The sequence below is a fragment of the Bison bison genome, unplaced genomic scaffold, assembly GCF_000754665.1.
Source record: "Bison bison bison isolate TAMUID 2011002044 unplaced genomic scaffold, Bison_UMD1.0 scf7180017864530, whole genome shotgun sequence".
NCBI classification, from domain to species: Eukaryota; Metazoa; Chordata; class Mammalia; order Artiodactyla; family Bovidae; genus Bison; species Bison bison.
The window spans coordinates 10,745,119-10,761,373 of NW_011495080.1; positions in this window are offsets into that span (position 1 = coordinate 10,745,119).

Sequence of the window (16,255 nt, forward strand, 5' to 3'; positions counted from 1 at the left end):
GGAGAAGGGAATGGCAAACCACTTCAGTATTCTTGCCTTGAGAACCCCATGAACAGTATGAAAAGGCAAAATGATAGGATACTGAAAGAGAAACTCCCCAGGTCAGCAGGTGCCCAATATGCTACTGGAGATCAGTGGAGAAATAACTCCAGAAAGAATGAAGGGATGGAGCCAAAGCAAAAAGAATACCCAGCTGTGGATGTGACTGGTGATAGAAGCAAGGTCCGATGCTGTAAAGAGCGATATTGCATAGGAACCTGGAATGTCAGGTTCATGAATCAAGGCAAATTGGAAGTGGTCAAACAAGAGATGGCAAGAGTGAATGTCGACATTCTAGGAATCAGCAAACTAAAATGGACTGGAATGGGTGAATTTAACTCAGATGACCATTATATCTACTACTGCAGGCAGGAATTCCTCAGAAGAAATGGAGTAGCCATTATAGTCAACAAAAGAGTCCGAAATGCAGTACTTGGTTGCAATCTCAAAACCGACAGAATGATCTCTTTTCGTTTCCAAGGCAAACCATTCAATATCACAGTAATCCAAGTCTATGCCCCAACCAGTAACGCTGAAGAAGTTAAAGTTGAATGGTTCTATGAAGACCTACAAGACCTTTTAGAACTAACACCCAAAAAAGATGTCCTTTTCATTATAGGGGACTGGAATGCTAACCAGCTCTCCAACAAATGCTAAAGGATCTTCTCTTACAGGAAACACAGAAAGGGTGTATAAACTCGAACCCAAAACAATAAAGTAAATGGCAACAGGATCACACTTATCAATAATTACCTTAAATGTAGATGGGTTGAATGCCCCCACCAAAAGACAAAACTGGCTGAATGGATACAAAAACAAGACCCCTATATATGTTGTCTACAAGAGACTCACCTCAAAACAAGGGACACATACAGACTGAAAGTGAAGGGTTGGAAAAAGATATTCCATGCAAATAGAGACCAAAAGAAAGCAGAAGTAGTAATACTCATATCAGATGAAATAGACTTTAAAACAAAGGCTGTGAAAAGAGACAAAGAAGGACACTACATAATGATCAAAGGATCAATCCAAGAAGAAGATATAACAATTATAAGTATATATGCACCCAACATAGAAGCACCACAATATGTAAGACAAAAACTAACAAGTATGAAAGGAGAAATTAACAATAACACAGTAATAGTGGGAGACTTTAATACCCTACTCACACCTATGGATAGATCAACTAAACAAAATTAAGAAGGAAACACAAACTTTAAATGATACAATAGACCAGTTAGACCTAATTGATATCTATAGGACATTTCATCCCAAAACAATGAATTTCACCTTTTTCTCAAGTGCACACGGAAACTTCTCCAGGATAGATCACATTCTAGGCCATAAATCTAGCCTTGGTAAATTAAAAAAAAAAATTGAAATCATTCCAAACATCTTTTCTGACCACAATGCAGTAAGATTATCTCTCAATTACAGGAGAAGTACTATTAAAAATTCCAACATATGGAGGCTGAACAACATGCTGCTAAATAACTAACAAATCACAGAAGAAATCAAAATATGCATAGAAACAAATGATAATGAAAACACAACAACCCAAAACCTGTGGGACACTGTAAAAGCAGTGCTAAGGGGAAGGTTCATACCTCAAGAAACAAGAAAAAAGTCAAATAAATAACCTAACTCTACACCTAAAGCAACTAGAAAAGGAAGAAATGGAGAACCCCAGGGTTAGTAGAAGAAAGAAATCTTAAAAATTAGGGCAGAGATAAATGCAAAGGAAACAAAAGAGACCATAGCAAAAATCAACAAAGCCAAAAGCTGGTTCTTTGAAAGGATAAATAAAATTGACAAACCATTAGCCAGACTAATCAGGAAACAAATGGAGAAAAATCAAATCAATAAAACTAGAAATGAAAATGGAGAGATCACAACAGACAACACAGAAATACAAAAGATCATGAGACTACTAGCAGCAACTATATGTCAATAAAGTGGACAACTTGGAAGAAATGGACAAATTCTTAGAAAAGTAGAACTTTCCAAAACTGAACCAGAAAGAAATAGAAAATCTTAACAGACTCGTCACAAGCACGGAATTTGAAACTGTAGTCAGAAATCTTCCAGCAAACAAAAGCCCAGGACCAGACAGCTTCACAGCTAAATTCTACCAAAAATTTAGAGAAGAACTAACACCTATCCTACTCAAACTCTTCCAGAAAATTGCAGAGGAAGGTAAACTTCCAAATCATTCTATGAGGCCACCATCACACTAATACCAAAACCTGACAAAGAGGCCACAAAAAAAGAAAACTACAGGCCAATATCACTGATGAACATAGATGTAAAAATCCTTAACAAAATACTAGCAATCAGAATCCAACAACACATTAAAAAGATCATACATTATGGCCAATTGGGCTTTATCCCAGGGATGCAAGGATTCTTCAATATCCACAAATCAGTTAATGTAATACACCACATTAACAAATTGAAAAGTAAAAGCCATATGATTATCTCAATAGATGCCGAGAAAGCATTTGACAAAATTCAACTTCCCTTTATGATAAAAACTATCCAGAAAGCAGGAATAGAAGGAACATACCTCAACATAATAAAAGCTATTTATGACAAACCCACAACAAACATTATCCTCAATGGTGAAAAATTGAAAGCATTCCCCCTAAAGTCAGGAACAAGACAAGGGTGCACACTTTCACCACTACTATTCAACATAGTTTTGGAAGTTTTGGCCACAGCAATCAGAGCAGAAAAAGAAATAAAAGGAATCCAAATTGGAAAAGAAGAAGTAAAACTCTCACTATTTGCAGGTGACATGATCCTCTACATAGAAAACCCTAAAGACTCCACCAGAAAATTACTAGAGCTAATCAATGAATATAGTAAAGTTGCAGGATATAAAATCAGCACACAGAAATCCCTTGCATTCCTATACACTAATAATGAGAAAATAGAAAGAGAAATTAGGGAAACAATTCCATTCACCATTGCAACGGAAAGAATAAAATACTTAGGAATATATCTACCTAAAGAAACAAAAGACCTATACATAGAAAACTATAAAACACCGGTGAAAGAAATCAAAGAAGACACTAATAGATGGAGAAATATACCGTGTTCATGGATCGGAAGAATCAGTATAGTGAAAATGAGTATACTACCCCAAGCAATCTATAGATTCAATGCATTCCCTAACAAGCTACCAACGGTATTATTCACAGAGCTAGAACAAATAATTTCACAATTTGTATGGAAATACAAAAAACCTTGAATAGCCAAAGCAATCTTGAGAAAGAAGAATGGAACTGGAGGAATTAAGCTGCCTGACTTCAGGCTCTACTACAAAGCCACAGTCATCAAGACAGTATGGTACTGACACAAAGACAGAAATATAGATCAATGGAACAAAATAGAAAGCCCAGAGATAAATCCACGCACCTATGGACACCTTTTCTTTGACAAAGGAGGCAAGAGTATACAATGGAGAAAAGACAATCTCTTAAACAAGTGATGCTGGGAAAACTGGTCAACCACTTGTAAAAGAATGAAACTAGAACACTTTCTAACACCATACACAAAAATAAACTCAAAATGGATTAAAGATCTAATCATAAGACCAGAAACTATAAAACTCCTAGAGGAGAACATAGGAAAAACACTCTCCAATATACATCACAGCAGGATCCTCTATGACCCACCTCCCAGAATATTGGAAATAAAAGCAAAAATAAACAAGTGGGACCTAATTAAAATTAAGAGTTTTTACACAACTAATGAAACTCTAAGCAAGGTGAAAAGACAGCCTTCAGAATGGGAGAAAATAATAGCAAATGAAGCAACTGACAAAGAATTAATCTCAAAAATATACAAGCAACTCTTGCAGCTCAATTCCAGAAAAATAAATGACCAAATCAAAAAATGGGCCAAAGACAGAAACAGACATTTCTCCAAAGAAGACATACAGATGACTAACAAACACATGAAAAATGCTCGACATCACTCATTATCAGAGAAATGCAAATAAAAACCACAATGAGGTACCATTTCATGCCAGTCAGAATGGCTGCTATCCAAAAGTCTACAAGCAATAAATGCTGGAGAGGGTGTGGAGAAAAGGGAACCCTCTTACATTGTTGGTGGGAATGCAAACTAGTACAGCCACTATGGAGAACAGTGTGGAGATTCCTTAAAAAAACTGGAAATGGAACTGCCATATGACCCAGCAATCCCACTGCTGGGCATACACACTGAGGAAACCAGAATTGAAAGAGACACATGTACCCCAATGTTCATCGCAGCACTGTTTATAATAGCCAGGACATGGAAGCAACCTAGATGTCCATGAGCAGATGAATGGATAAGAAAGCAGTGGTACATATACACAATGGAGTACTACTCAGCCATTAAAAAGAATACATTTGAATCAGTTCTAATGAGGTGGATGAAACTGGAGCCTATTATACAGAGTGAAGTAAGCCAGAAAGAAAAACATCAATACAGTATACTAATGCATATATATGGAATTAAGAAAGATGGTAATGATAACCCTGTTGGAGACAGCAAAAGAGACCACAGATGTATAGAACAGTCTTTTGGACTCTGTGGGTGAAGGCGGGGCTGGGATGATTTTGGTGAATGGCACTGAAACATGTATAGTATCATATGTGAAATGAATTGCCAGGCCAGATTCCATGCATGATACAAGATGGTCGGGGCTGGTACACTGGGATGACCCAGAGGGATGGGATGGGGGGGAGTTGGAAGTGGGGTTCAGGATGGGTAACATGTGTACACCCGTGGCAGATTCATGTTGATGCATGGCAAAATCACTACAACATTGTAAAGTAATTAGCATCCAATTAAAATAAATAAATTTATATAAAAAAAGAAAAAATCAAATTATATAGTTCAAATAGTAACAGAAATCTACAAAAATGTAACTGTGGAAAAGAGATACTAGCATGGATCTTAGTCTTTGACAGATCTTAAACAAAAATTAATAAAATTATAGAGAAATCTTAATGTTTTTCTAAAGTTGAAAATGCAGCTTTTTGCTAATATAGATTGATTTTCATAGGTACAGAGCTATATCAACAATAAATCATGCAAATACTTAACCCCCCAAGTATATGCAGTCCTCCAAATGAATTGCTAGATGGGTTTCAGGACTTATAATTTAACTATAAATTTAATCCAGATGAAAAATATATATTTCATGTCAAGATAAGAATTCATTATATATTTTAAATGTATTACACATTTTCAATGCTTCAAAGTGTTATGCTACTTAAACATCATATGGTTCTGGTTTTATAATCAATACGCAAATTAATAATAACCTAAAACATTCCTTTCTGTAATGTAATAATAAATTTTTGATAAAATTTGTATCAATAACAGCAGTTAACATATGACAACAATGCACATGACAACTTTGAATAAACTATTTTCCAGCCTTCCTTGTCTTTAGTCACAGTCATGTGACAATCCTGGCTAACATTTTGCGAGTCATAATAACTTATTCAGGTTTCTTGGTGATAAAGGGAAATGATATACCTTTCCCCTTTTTTCCTTTTAGCTGCTGGATGAAATATAGTGGCTGAAATACAGATGCAGTGATTGGAGCTAGAACAGCCAACTCAAGTCAAGAAGTAAAAACCAAATATGTTGGAGATGGAGAGTTAAAAAAAAAAAACCACAGAAGGACTATGTGGTAGTCCTTCTACCACATTGTGGTAGATAGGATAATTGTGGTAGATTGTGATAATTGTGGATGCACCTTCCTTTTCTCCTGTGTCTGGGCTATTCACCACTTCAGTAACACATGAGGAACATAAATCAACATCTTGGTCTTGGTTAAGTCACAATTGTGTGAGTTTTGTCTCCCTGATAGATAAAATTAATCTTAGTATATTTGTTTTAGTTTCTTTTTTAGTGAAACAATTGTGTTTGGTTCCATAGATTTTTTCACTAAAATTAGAATGTGAGACAAAGTTGTACATAATAATAGAAAGTTTTGTATTTTTAAACATTTTAAAATTTTTTAGATGTAAATATGATGTTAAGAATATGAAAAATACTCAAAACGATCACTAAACTTAGATAGTAAGAGTAAGGCATTTTAAATATTTCTGAAATTTTCCATGCATATCTTAACTGATGTCTTTCTCCTTTCCTATCTGCCATGCCTGGATCTCCAAGGGGAATAACAATTCTGACTTTGGTATTCATCATTCCCAGGCAAGTGTTCGTATTTTCACTATAAAGGTTGACAATATGGATTTTTTTTTTTAGATTTTTAAAATTAAAATAGAACCTTAATTGGGTCCCTCCCCCTAAATTCAAATGTTGAAGCTCTAATCCCCAATATGATGGTGGGATGGTATCTGGAGATGAGAGATCTTTAGGAGATAATTAAACTTAAATGAATTCATGAGGGTAGGACTTTTACCATGGGATTAGTGCCCTTATAAGAAGAGACACCAGACAGCTTGCTTCCTCTCTCTCTTTCTCCATTGTGTGAGGACACAATGAGAAGGCATTGTCTGCATGTCAGGATGGGGGTTCTCACCAGGAACTGAACTGCCAGCATCTTGCTCCTGTACTTCCCAGCCTACCGAACTGTGAGAAACCAATGTCTGTTGTTTAAGCTGCTCAATCTATGGTGTTTCGATGTAACAACCCAGGCAAACTAAGACACGACCCAGACTGTGTGTAGTCTTCTACAGGTTGCTTTTCTTTAATTATTATTGTTTGAAAGATACATCCATGATAACATTTTTTCCATTTGCTCATTCATTTTCACTGTGATATAGTATTCCCTTATGGACTGTATTATGCTCCTTTATCTATTTTCACTTTGCTGGTTATTTGTATTGTTTCTAGTATTTTTTCATATAAAAATTGAAGGTGTTATGAACAAACTTGTACATTATTTTTTGGAAAAATGTCAATTGCTACATATCTGGTGGAACTTCCATGTTATAGCGTATGCATACACCAGATTTTGCCAAATTGTACTGAAAAGTTAAAGGTTCTCCACATTCATGTCAACACTTAGGATACTCAAATTTTAAAAACTGTCAATCTATTAAGTGTGAAATGGTATTTCTTTTTACTTTAATTTTTGCTTAATTTTCACTAATATGGTGAAACTGTTGTGTTTCTTCAACCATTTAAGATTTCTCGTTTGAATTTATCTTTGGTATTTTTGCCTAAATTTCTAGTTAATTATTTGTGACTTTCTTAATGACTGGTTGGAAGTGATTTTATTCTTCAGTTGAAAAAGATGTCTAGTCAATTTTAATTAAGTTTCCACAAGGAGATCTTTTGCTACTATGTCAATGCTATTTTACCTCCTATATCAAAACCTGTGTCACCAGGCCACCATTTCAAGTATTAAAAACTTGAGAGAGGGACAATGAATCTTTTTCATTCTGCCCCCTGTAGTCTGTCTTTTATTAATATAATCAGAGCATCCACCTCCACTGAGTCTGAAAAGAATAACGAAGTGGAATATCCCTCTCCTTTTTACTTCTCCCTTGTGCCTGGTTGTAATACAAGTTTCTCTTCAGGCTCTTGTGGAATTGCTGACATAAAAATACAGGGAGACTTTAGCAGCAGGAACAGGTCAAAGAAGCAACCCCCACTCCTCTTGCCCAGTTTTGGTGGCCACACTCTAGCTCTCCCCTGAGCTTCCTCACTGCTGGTTCTCCTTCACAAGGGCCCTGGGGTGTTTCTAAGTCCACATTCATTATTCATCAAACACTAGGGCTTACAATCCCAGACTGGGATGAAATAAATCGGCATGTATCTTCATTTTACATTTCTCAAAGAGGCTTGATTTTATTCTTTAAAAGGCATGAAGTCATCGCAACAGTGTTAATCAGTTATATTCCAACATAAAATAAAAAGCTAAAAAAGACAATCTGATAGAGAATTCTAAGGTTCAACTGAATAAAAATGTAGGTTTTATAGGACAGTAATTTAAATGATTCAAATTTCAAACAGTACAAAGAAAACACAAGAAGTCTTCCTGTCAGGTCTAATTCATTCCTCTTCCATCAGGCAACCAGTGTTAATTATTTTACATAAAATTCTACATTTTAAAAAAATTTTTATCATTAAAAAAAGGAACAGTAGCATTTTATTCACAAGAATGTGAATTGCAGAAGGAGTCTAAAGATGTCCACCTCTAATCCCTGGAAAAATGAAATTTATATGTGTGATTAAAGGTATCCCTTGAGATGAGATTATTTTGGGTTATCCAGATGGGTCTGGATCATTTTGGATTATCCTGATCACATAAATACTTGTAGTCAGAGAACCTTTCCCAGCTGTGATCTGAGAAAGGTGTGACTACAGAGGGGGATTCAGAGTGGTGTAATGTTGCTGTTTTGAAGAAGAAGGAAGAGAATCATGAAATAAGGAATGTGGGGGACTTGGAGAAGCTGATAAAAAAACAAGCCTCCAAGAAGGTCTGTAACACTGACAAAACCTTGAGTTATCCTGGTAGAACCATGCCAATCTTCTGAACTGCAGAATTGTAAGATAATAAATTCATATTGTTCTAAGCCTCTAAATTTGTGTCCAAGTATTACAACAGCAACTATAGAAAGCTGGCATAATTTCAATATATTTACCTTATTTTTTTTTACTTTCTTTCATTTAAAAATAATTTCATATCAGTCCTCAAAGAGCTTACTCAGTTTCATTTTTTCATGACTACATAATATTCCATTACATGATTAAAACATCATCAAATGTCTTGAATGAAGTCTTCTGCTATTTGAAGTAAGACTGTAGTGAATATCTTGAATAAGTGCCAGTTCTTACACATGTCAATTAATATATGGAGCAAAACTTAAGGAATGGAATTAACCATTCAATGGGAATGGGTATTTTATATTTTGACTGATATTTCCAAATTAGCTTCCACAGAGGCTGTTTCCCTTTATATTCTATGTCTGAAAGTCCTGCTTCTATATACCTTTGTGAATACAGTATGTTGAAGCTTTTGCTGGAATCAAGATTGCCAGGAGAAATATCAATAACCTCAGATATGCAGATGGCATCCTTAGGCAGAAAGTAAGGAGGAACTAAAGAGCCTCTTGATGAAGGTGAAAGAGGAGAGTGAAAAAGGTGGCTTAAAACTCAACCTTCAAAAAACCAAGATCATAGTATCTGGTCCCATCACTTCATGGCAAATAGATGGGGAAACAGTGGAAACAGTGACAGACTTTATTTTTGGGGCATACAAAAGCACTGCAGATGGTGACTGGTGCCATAAAATTAAAAGATGCTTGCTCCTTGGAAGAAAAGCTGTGACCAACCTAGACAGAATAATAAAAAGCAGAGACATCACCTTGCCAACAAATGTCCATCTAGTCAAAGCTATGGTTTTTCCAGTAGTCATGTATGGATGTGAGAGTTGAACCATAGAGAAGGCTGAGTGCTGAAAAATTGATGCTTTTGAACTGTGGCACCGGAAAAGACTCTTGAGAGTCCCTTGGGCAGCAAGGAAATCAAACCAGTCAACCCTGAATATTCATTGGAAGTACTGATGCTGAAGCTGAAACTCCAATACTTTGGCCACCTGATGTGAAGAACTGACTCATTGGAAAAGACCCTGATGCTGGAAAAGACTGAAGGCAGGAGAAGGGGGTTACAGAGGATGAGATGGCTGGACAGCATCATCAACTCAATGGACATGAGCTTGAGCCAACTCTGGGAGACAGCTAAGGACAGGGAATTCTGGCATTCTACAGTCCATGGGGTCCAGAGTCGGACACAACTGAGCAACCAAACAACAAATTGAACACAGTCTTTATTTATCTGATAGCAGATAAGTGGAATCCTAGTTTGAATTCATTAACTTTTGGGATAAGTGAATTTGAGAATCTTTTCTTTCATGATTTTTCTTCATTCTGTATTTCTTTCCTTGATCTCTCCCATGCTTCTTCTTCCCATCTGTTTGCTCATATTTCTTCACACTATGTTGATGGAGAATCTTATAGATATATCAATGCTTTATAACTGTTAAAGAAATGAATTCTTTTTATTTTGGCTTTTCTTATGGAAGCTTTGTCAATGTAGGTTTTTTTAAAAATGTAAAATGCATCAATTTTTTATTTTAATTTAGAGTTTTATTTCATATTTAGAGAAAATATTCACCAATATCCTGTTTTTATTCTTCCACAGATTATTTATTATTTTTATGATTTCAGGATCCACATTTTTGATCCATTTTCTTTACACTGAAAGTTATGAAAAAACTTAACTTTTACTTTTTCCAGAAGGCGATTTAGCTATTTTAACACCATTTATTGAATATTCCATATCCACTTTTAATATACTTTTTAAAATGATATCCTTTAACACCAAAATTTTCAAGTTTAACAATGGACATATTGCATATAGCTAAAAATTTTTAATTTCAATTTACATTAATTGTTTCCTTATTTATTAAACTCTTATAAAGGACTAACATATTTTCTGTACTTTAATGAATGGACAGATGATTTAATATGTCTTGGCAAGAAATGTAGTAGACCCCAGTTGGGTTTGACTGTCTAGCTAACATCAATGTATCCAGTGCACATATCTGTCCTACAGATTTTCCTTTGGGAAACCATTCGTTTTCCCCTGTTCTGGTCACGGTCTTATACAATCACGGTATCTTATACAATCACAGTATCTTACCACTCCAGACACAGAGCTGAAAATATGATTTACCTTGGCTCAGTAACGGAGTAATCCATCCTCCTGGCAAGCTCTTCCTGGGCCCACTCCCAGACAGCTGTCACAGGAATGGAGCCCAAGGATTTAAGTTCTAGGACCCAAGTTTCTTTTGCCTGTCACTTCTTCCCAATATATTATTAGGGCAAGGGAGAGAAAAAGAATCACTTTTCTTTCATTATTTTGTTTCACTTCCCTTCCCTTAATTAAGCTTGATGATCCATCTAAAAATATTTGATCAACCATCCTAAAGAAACCTCAACTCTTACAGCACAAAACCTTAAAGTATCCAGTTTTGAGAAGCAGAAAGATCTTACTCCTATCCTAGTCAGGGATAGGCAGGCACTATTTTTTTACTTCCTGATACATTTACCACTTCCAGAAATGGGCAGAAGAGCTTCTCTTTAGAATAACAGAAAACAGAATACAATATCAATTCAGTTCAGTTCAGTCCCTCAGTTGTGTCCTACTCTTTGCGACCCCATGAACTGCAGCACACCAAGCCTCCCTGTCTATCACCAACTCTGGGAGTTTACCCAAACTCATGTCCATTGAGTCAGCGATGCCATCTAACCATCTCATCCTCTGTCGTCCCCTTCTCCTCCTGCCTTCAATCTTTCCCAGCATCAGGGTCTTTTCCAATGAGTCAGTTCTTCGCATCAGATGGCCAAAGTATTGGAGTTTCAGCTTCAACATCAGTTCTTCCAACAAACACCCAGGACTGATCTCCTTTAGGATGGACTGGTTGGATCTCCTTGCAGTCCAAGGGACTCTCAAGAGTCTTCTCCAACACCATAGTTCAAAAGCATCAATTCTTCTGTGCTCAGCTTTCTTTATGGTCCAACTCTCACATGAATACATGACTACTGGAAAAACCACAGCCTTGACTAGATGGACCTCTGTTGGCAAAGTAATGTCTCTGCTTTTTAACATGCTGTCTAGGTTACTTCCAAGGAGTAAGTGTCTTTTAATTTCATGGCTGCAGTCACCATCTGCAATGATTTTGGAGCCCCCCAAAATAAAGTCAGCCACTGTTTCTACTGTTTGCCCATCTATTTGCCATGAAGTGATGTGACCAGATGCCATGATCTTAGTTTTCTGAATGTTGAGCTTTAAGCCAACATTTTCACTCTCCTCTTTCACTTTCATCAAGAGTCTCTTTAGTTCTTCACTTTCTGCCATAAGGGTGGTGTCATCTGCATATCTGAGGTTATTGATATTATCAGCAGTCAAAAGCTGAACATGTCCATTGGTTTGAAATATTTTTTCCCCTCCTTGAAATCTAGGCCAATTAATTAATTCTGTGTCTCAGGGACTTAATACAAGTACAGAAAAGATACTCAGTAAATGTTTATTTACTAAATGAGTAAGTGCATAAACAACCCCTATTTCCTTTGGGAGAAACTATCAGAAAAGCCACCACTGCCTTTTGCTTCAGTAGGTTTTCATACCATTCTCTGCTCCTAGCAGTGGCTCCCTGGGGGGTTTCCACTACAACCTCTGTCCTGTGATGATTCAGTATTTCTCTTAATTGTGTCCTCTCTCCATGGATCAGAGCACAGATGACCATCCTGAACCATGCTATTCAAGCCATCCTAGGTCTCTTTAAGATCCATGATTTCAGGAAGGAATGCTGGAATAACATGTTCCTATTTTCCAGAACTTTATTCAAATTCTACTTCTGCTTTATTGACTATGCCAAAGACTGTGTGGATCACAACAAACTGGAAAATTCTTAAAGAATTGGGAATACCAGACCACCTGATCTACCTCCTGAGAAATCTATATACAGGTCAAGAAGCAACAGTTAGAACTGGACATGGAACAATAGATTGGTTCCAAATAGGGAAAAGAGTACATCAAGGCTGTATATTATCACTCTGCTTATTTAACTTATATGCAGAGTACATCATGAGAAATGCTGGACTGGATGAAGCACAAGCTGGAATCAAGATTGCCTGGAGAAATGTCAATAACCTTAGATATGCATATGACACCACACTTAGGTCAGAAAGAGAAGAAGAACTAAAGAGCTTCTTGATAAAAGTAAAAGAGGAGAGTGAAAAAATTGACTTAAAACTCAACATTCAGAAAACTAAGATCATGACATCTGGTCCCATCACTTCATGACAAATAGATGGGGAAACAATGGAAATTTTGGGGGGCTACAAAATCACTTCAGATGGTGATTGCAGCCATGCAATTAAAAGACGCTTGCTCCTTGGAAGAAAAGGTGTGACCAACCTAGACAGCATATTAAAAAGCAGAGACATTATTTTGTCAGGTCTGTCTAGTCAAGGGTATGGTTTTTCCAGTAGTCATGTATGCATGTGAGAGTTGGACTATAAAGAAAGCTGAGTGTCGAAGAATTGATGCTTTTGAACTATGGTGTTGGAGAAGACTCTTGCGAGTCCCTTGGACTGCAAAGAGATCCAACCAGTCCATCCTAAAGGATATCAGTCCTGAATATTCATTGGAAGGACTGATGTTGAAGCTGAAACTCCAATACTTTGGCCACCTGATGGGAAAAACTGACTCATTGGAAAAGTCCCTGATGCTGGGAAAGATTGAAGGCAGGAGGAGAAGGGGATAACAGAGGATGAGATGGTTGGATGGACATGAGTTTGAGCAAGCTCCAGGAATTGGTGATGGACAGAGGCCTGGCACGCTTCAGTCCTTGGGGTTGCAAAGAGTCGGACACGACTGAGTGACTGAACTGCACTTATTCAAGAAAATGACTTTTCCAATCTCTTTTGGGACTTTTGCCAGATCTGTTGTTTACCTTTCTAGATAGAGGAAATATAGTTTGGCCCCTACTCTCTGGAGCTGCCCACTCCATACTGATGCAGCCCCTCAGTTTACATTCATCAGACACTGAACAGTGATAACCCAAGTCGAAGTCTGCTAGAAGTCTTGTCATTAGTATATGAGTATGCGCGGCCTGGAGTGCTGCCTTAGTATTACTTGCACACAGGGACACTGGCAGGATGAGACTTGGGTCCCTCATCTAAAGCCATGGATTTTAGCCACAGAGGCAGCTTTTTCAAAGTTCTGGTCCCCAGTCTGTGAGGAAGTCTGAGCTATGGGTTTAGAAAGCTTCTCACTGGATTCTGATGTACATGCCTGGTAAAGTCTGTTTCCTGAGTATTAATCACCACTTATCAACTAGATCTGACTTTAAGTAGTAGTTGTGACATCAACGAGGAGTTTTCTACCCAAAAGTCCCTTAATCTTTCTGACGTTTATTTATAAGCTGTACAATATATTGCCCCTTTCCCAAATGTTTGTGAAGATCAAATGATATAATACATAGCACATGGACATAAATAAAATAAAATTATGATTATGTAACTAAGCATGTGACTCTGTTCCAAAGGAGCATATGAAAAAAAAGGATACCTATTCATTACAGTAGTGAACAGGAAGAAGCATCTTTTAGAGAAAAGTAGGGCAATGCTACTTTAAAATAGTTTATTTTGGAAAAGCTTATTTGGTCCAAAAATAGTGTTAGAGTTAAATTCAATAAAATATGGGCTAAGTCCATGGAAAGAGCTATCAAAGAACCCAATGAAATTTAATTCAATTCTTTACCTAAGCTTATAAATAAGTGCTGAAGCTGCCTTTCTCCATTTAAAGTGCTTTCAGCTGAGACAAACAACTCAAATCCTTTTATTTTCCTTTAGTTGCTCTTAAATGAACACCTTAGTTATTTCTGACATCTCTAATCCAACCTGGAGTCCTCCATACCTTCTGTAGCTGCTATTTGTTTTCTCCAGAGTCTAATAGTTCCTGTCCTTCTAAAAGATGAATTCAGAAGCCCCTTCCAGATTTCTTACTCTTGTTTCAGTTTGGGAAATTTACTTCAAAAGCCATCATGTTACCAAGCAGTATACTCCAGCCCCTTCATTCATTAAAGGGATATAAGGCTGGAGAGTCAACCTGCCTCACTATTTTCCAACTAAGAGATGAAGCAACAATTATAGAATCCATAGCTGGTGATGGATCACAAAATGCTGGGCTATAACAGAGGACTGAATTTCATGGTGTGACACAGGAAACATAATAAGAGCCATAACTTCAGGGGGACTCAGAAATCACGTAGTGTCACAACCAGGAAAGCCTCTATTTCCCATCCCCCTGTTGCGCTCAGAGGAAAAGCAAGCAGGTTAAGGATGACCATCATAGACAAGAGCTGCAGCCCAGAGAGATTTTTCTCCCTTCACTAACAGGTGCCTGCACCAAACCTCTCTCCTTTATGAAGAATCATGACATTTTCAGAAGTATAGTATCCTATCAATTAATTGATAATAAATTAGAAACAGAGGTAAAGTGACAAATATATAATTGGTCAAGATTATAATGTAAATATACTCTGAGCAAGGGTAGACATAAGCCTGACACTTACATGAATAAATGGAAAGTTCTAACTCAGTGAAGCCACTTTGCTCTAGATTAAACGGTACATGTAACAAAACAATGCATAGCTGAAGGAGAAAACAAATGAGAATATATACATTTCCCTTAGTCATTTTGGTTACAAATTTCAAAAATTCTGTAATAATGAGGAATTAAATAGATGCTATATAATAGCTCAAATTTTATTATGGGTATGTGTGCATATATGGTAATTCTTTATCCCATTCCATAGTACAAATATTCCCAATTAACTTTTCCTATTGCTTAAAAAAAAAAAAAACCAAATCTTAATCTAGTATTTTAAAAATTGAATTAATATATTTTTTAATTTTAAAATAATTCAACTTCTTCACCTTGAACACACAAATTATATGTTGTCTATAGCAACACCATTTTTAAACCTTTTAATTTTTGTGTTTCTTCTTTTTAAAAAAAAATTTAATCAAAGTAATACATCACGTGGATGTTGCTAAAAGGTTAGATTTATTCAATCTTTTAATAAGCACTTAAGTTTCAATGGTGAGTCAGGCAATTTTTTTAGGCACGGATAAATTCAATAATGAAAAAAGAAAAAATATAAAAACTCCTATCCTGAAGGAACTTAGACACTAATTGGGGTTCAGATGCTACAGTTATAAGATTTAAAGAGAAAAATAAAATGAAAGAGGAAGATAAGGACTGTAGAGCATGGGGGCAGGGAAGAAATATAATAACAGTTACTCTCATGTAATTTAAGTCTTTATTTAAAAGATCAAGCCCTCAAGTATATTTGTTCTTGAACTCAGTTTGCTTGCATATTTTGAAATAATTTGATTTCATATACCCTTTTTAGAAATGTGTCTATAATATATGATGATGACTTAGTAATTGGCTTCTAATGAAATTAATTTCTGCTTGCTTCTGGATCATACCTATATTTTCATCTTTTCATTTAGATACCTAAACCAAAGGAGAAAATACTTCTCAATGTTAATGGATTTAATTTCTTAATTCACTATATAACTGTCTAGAATATACCAGACATTAGGTATGATATGTAAGTTGTGATATGTAAGGCCATTAAAAAAAAAACAAAACCAAA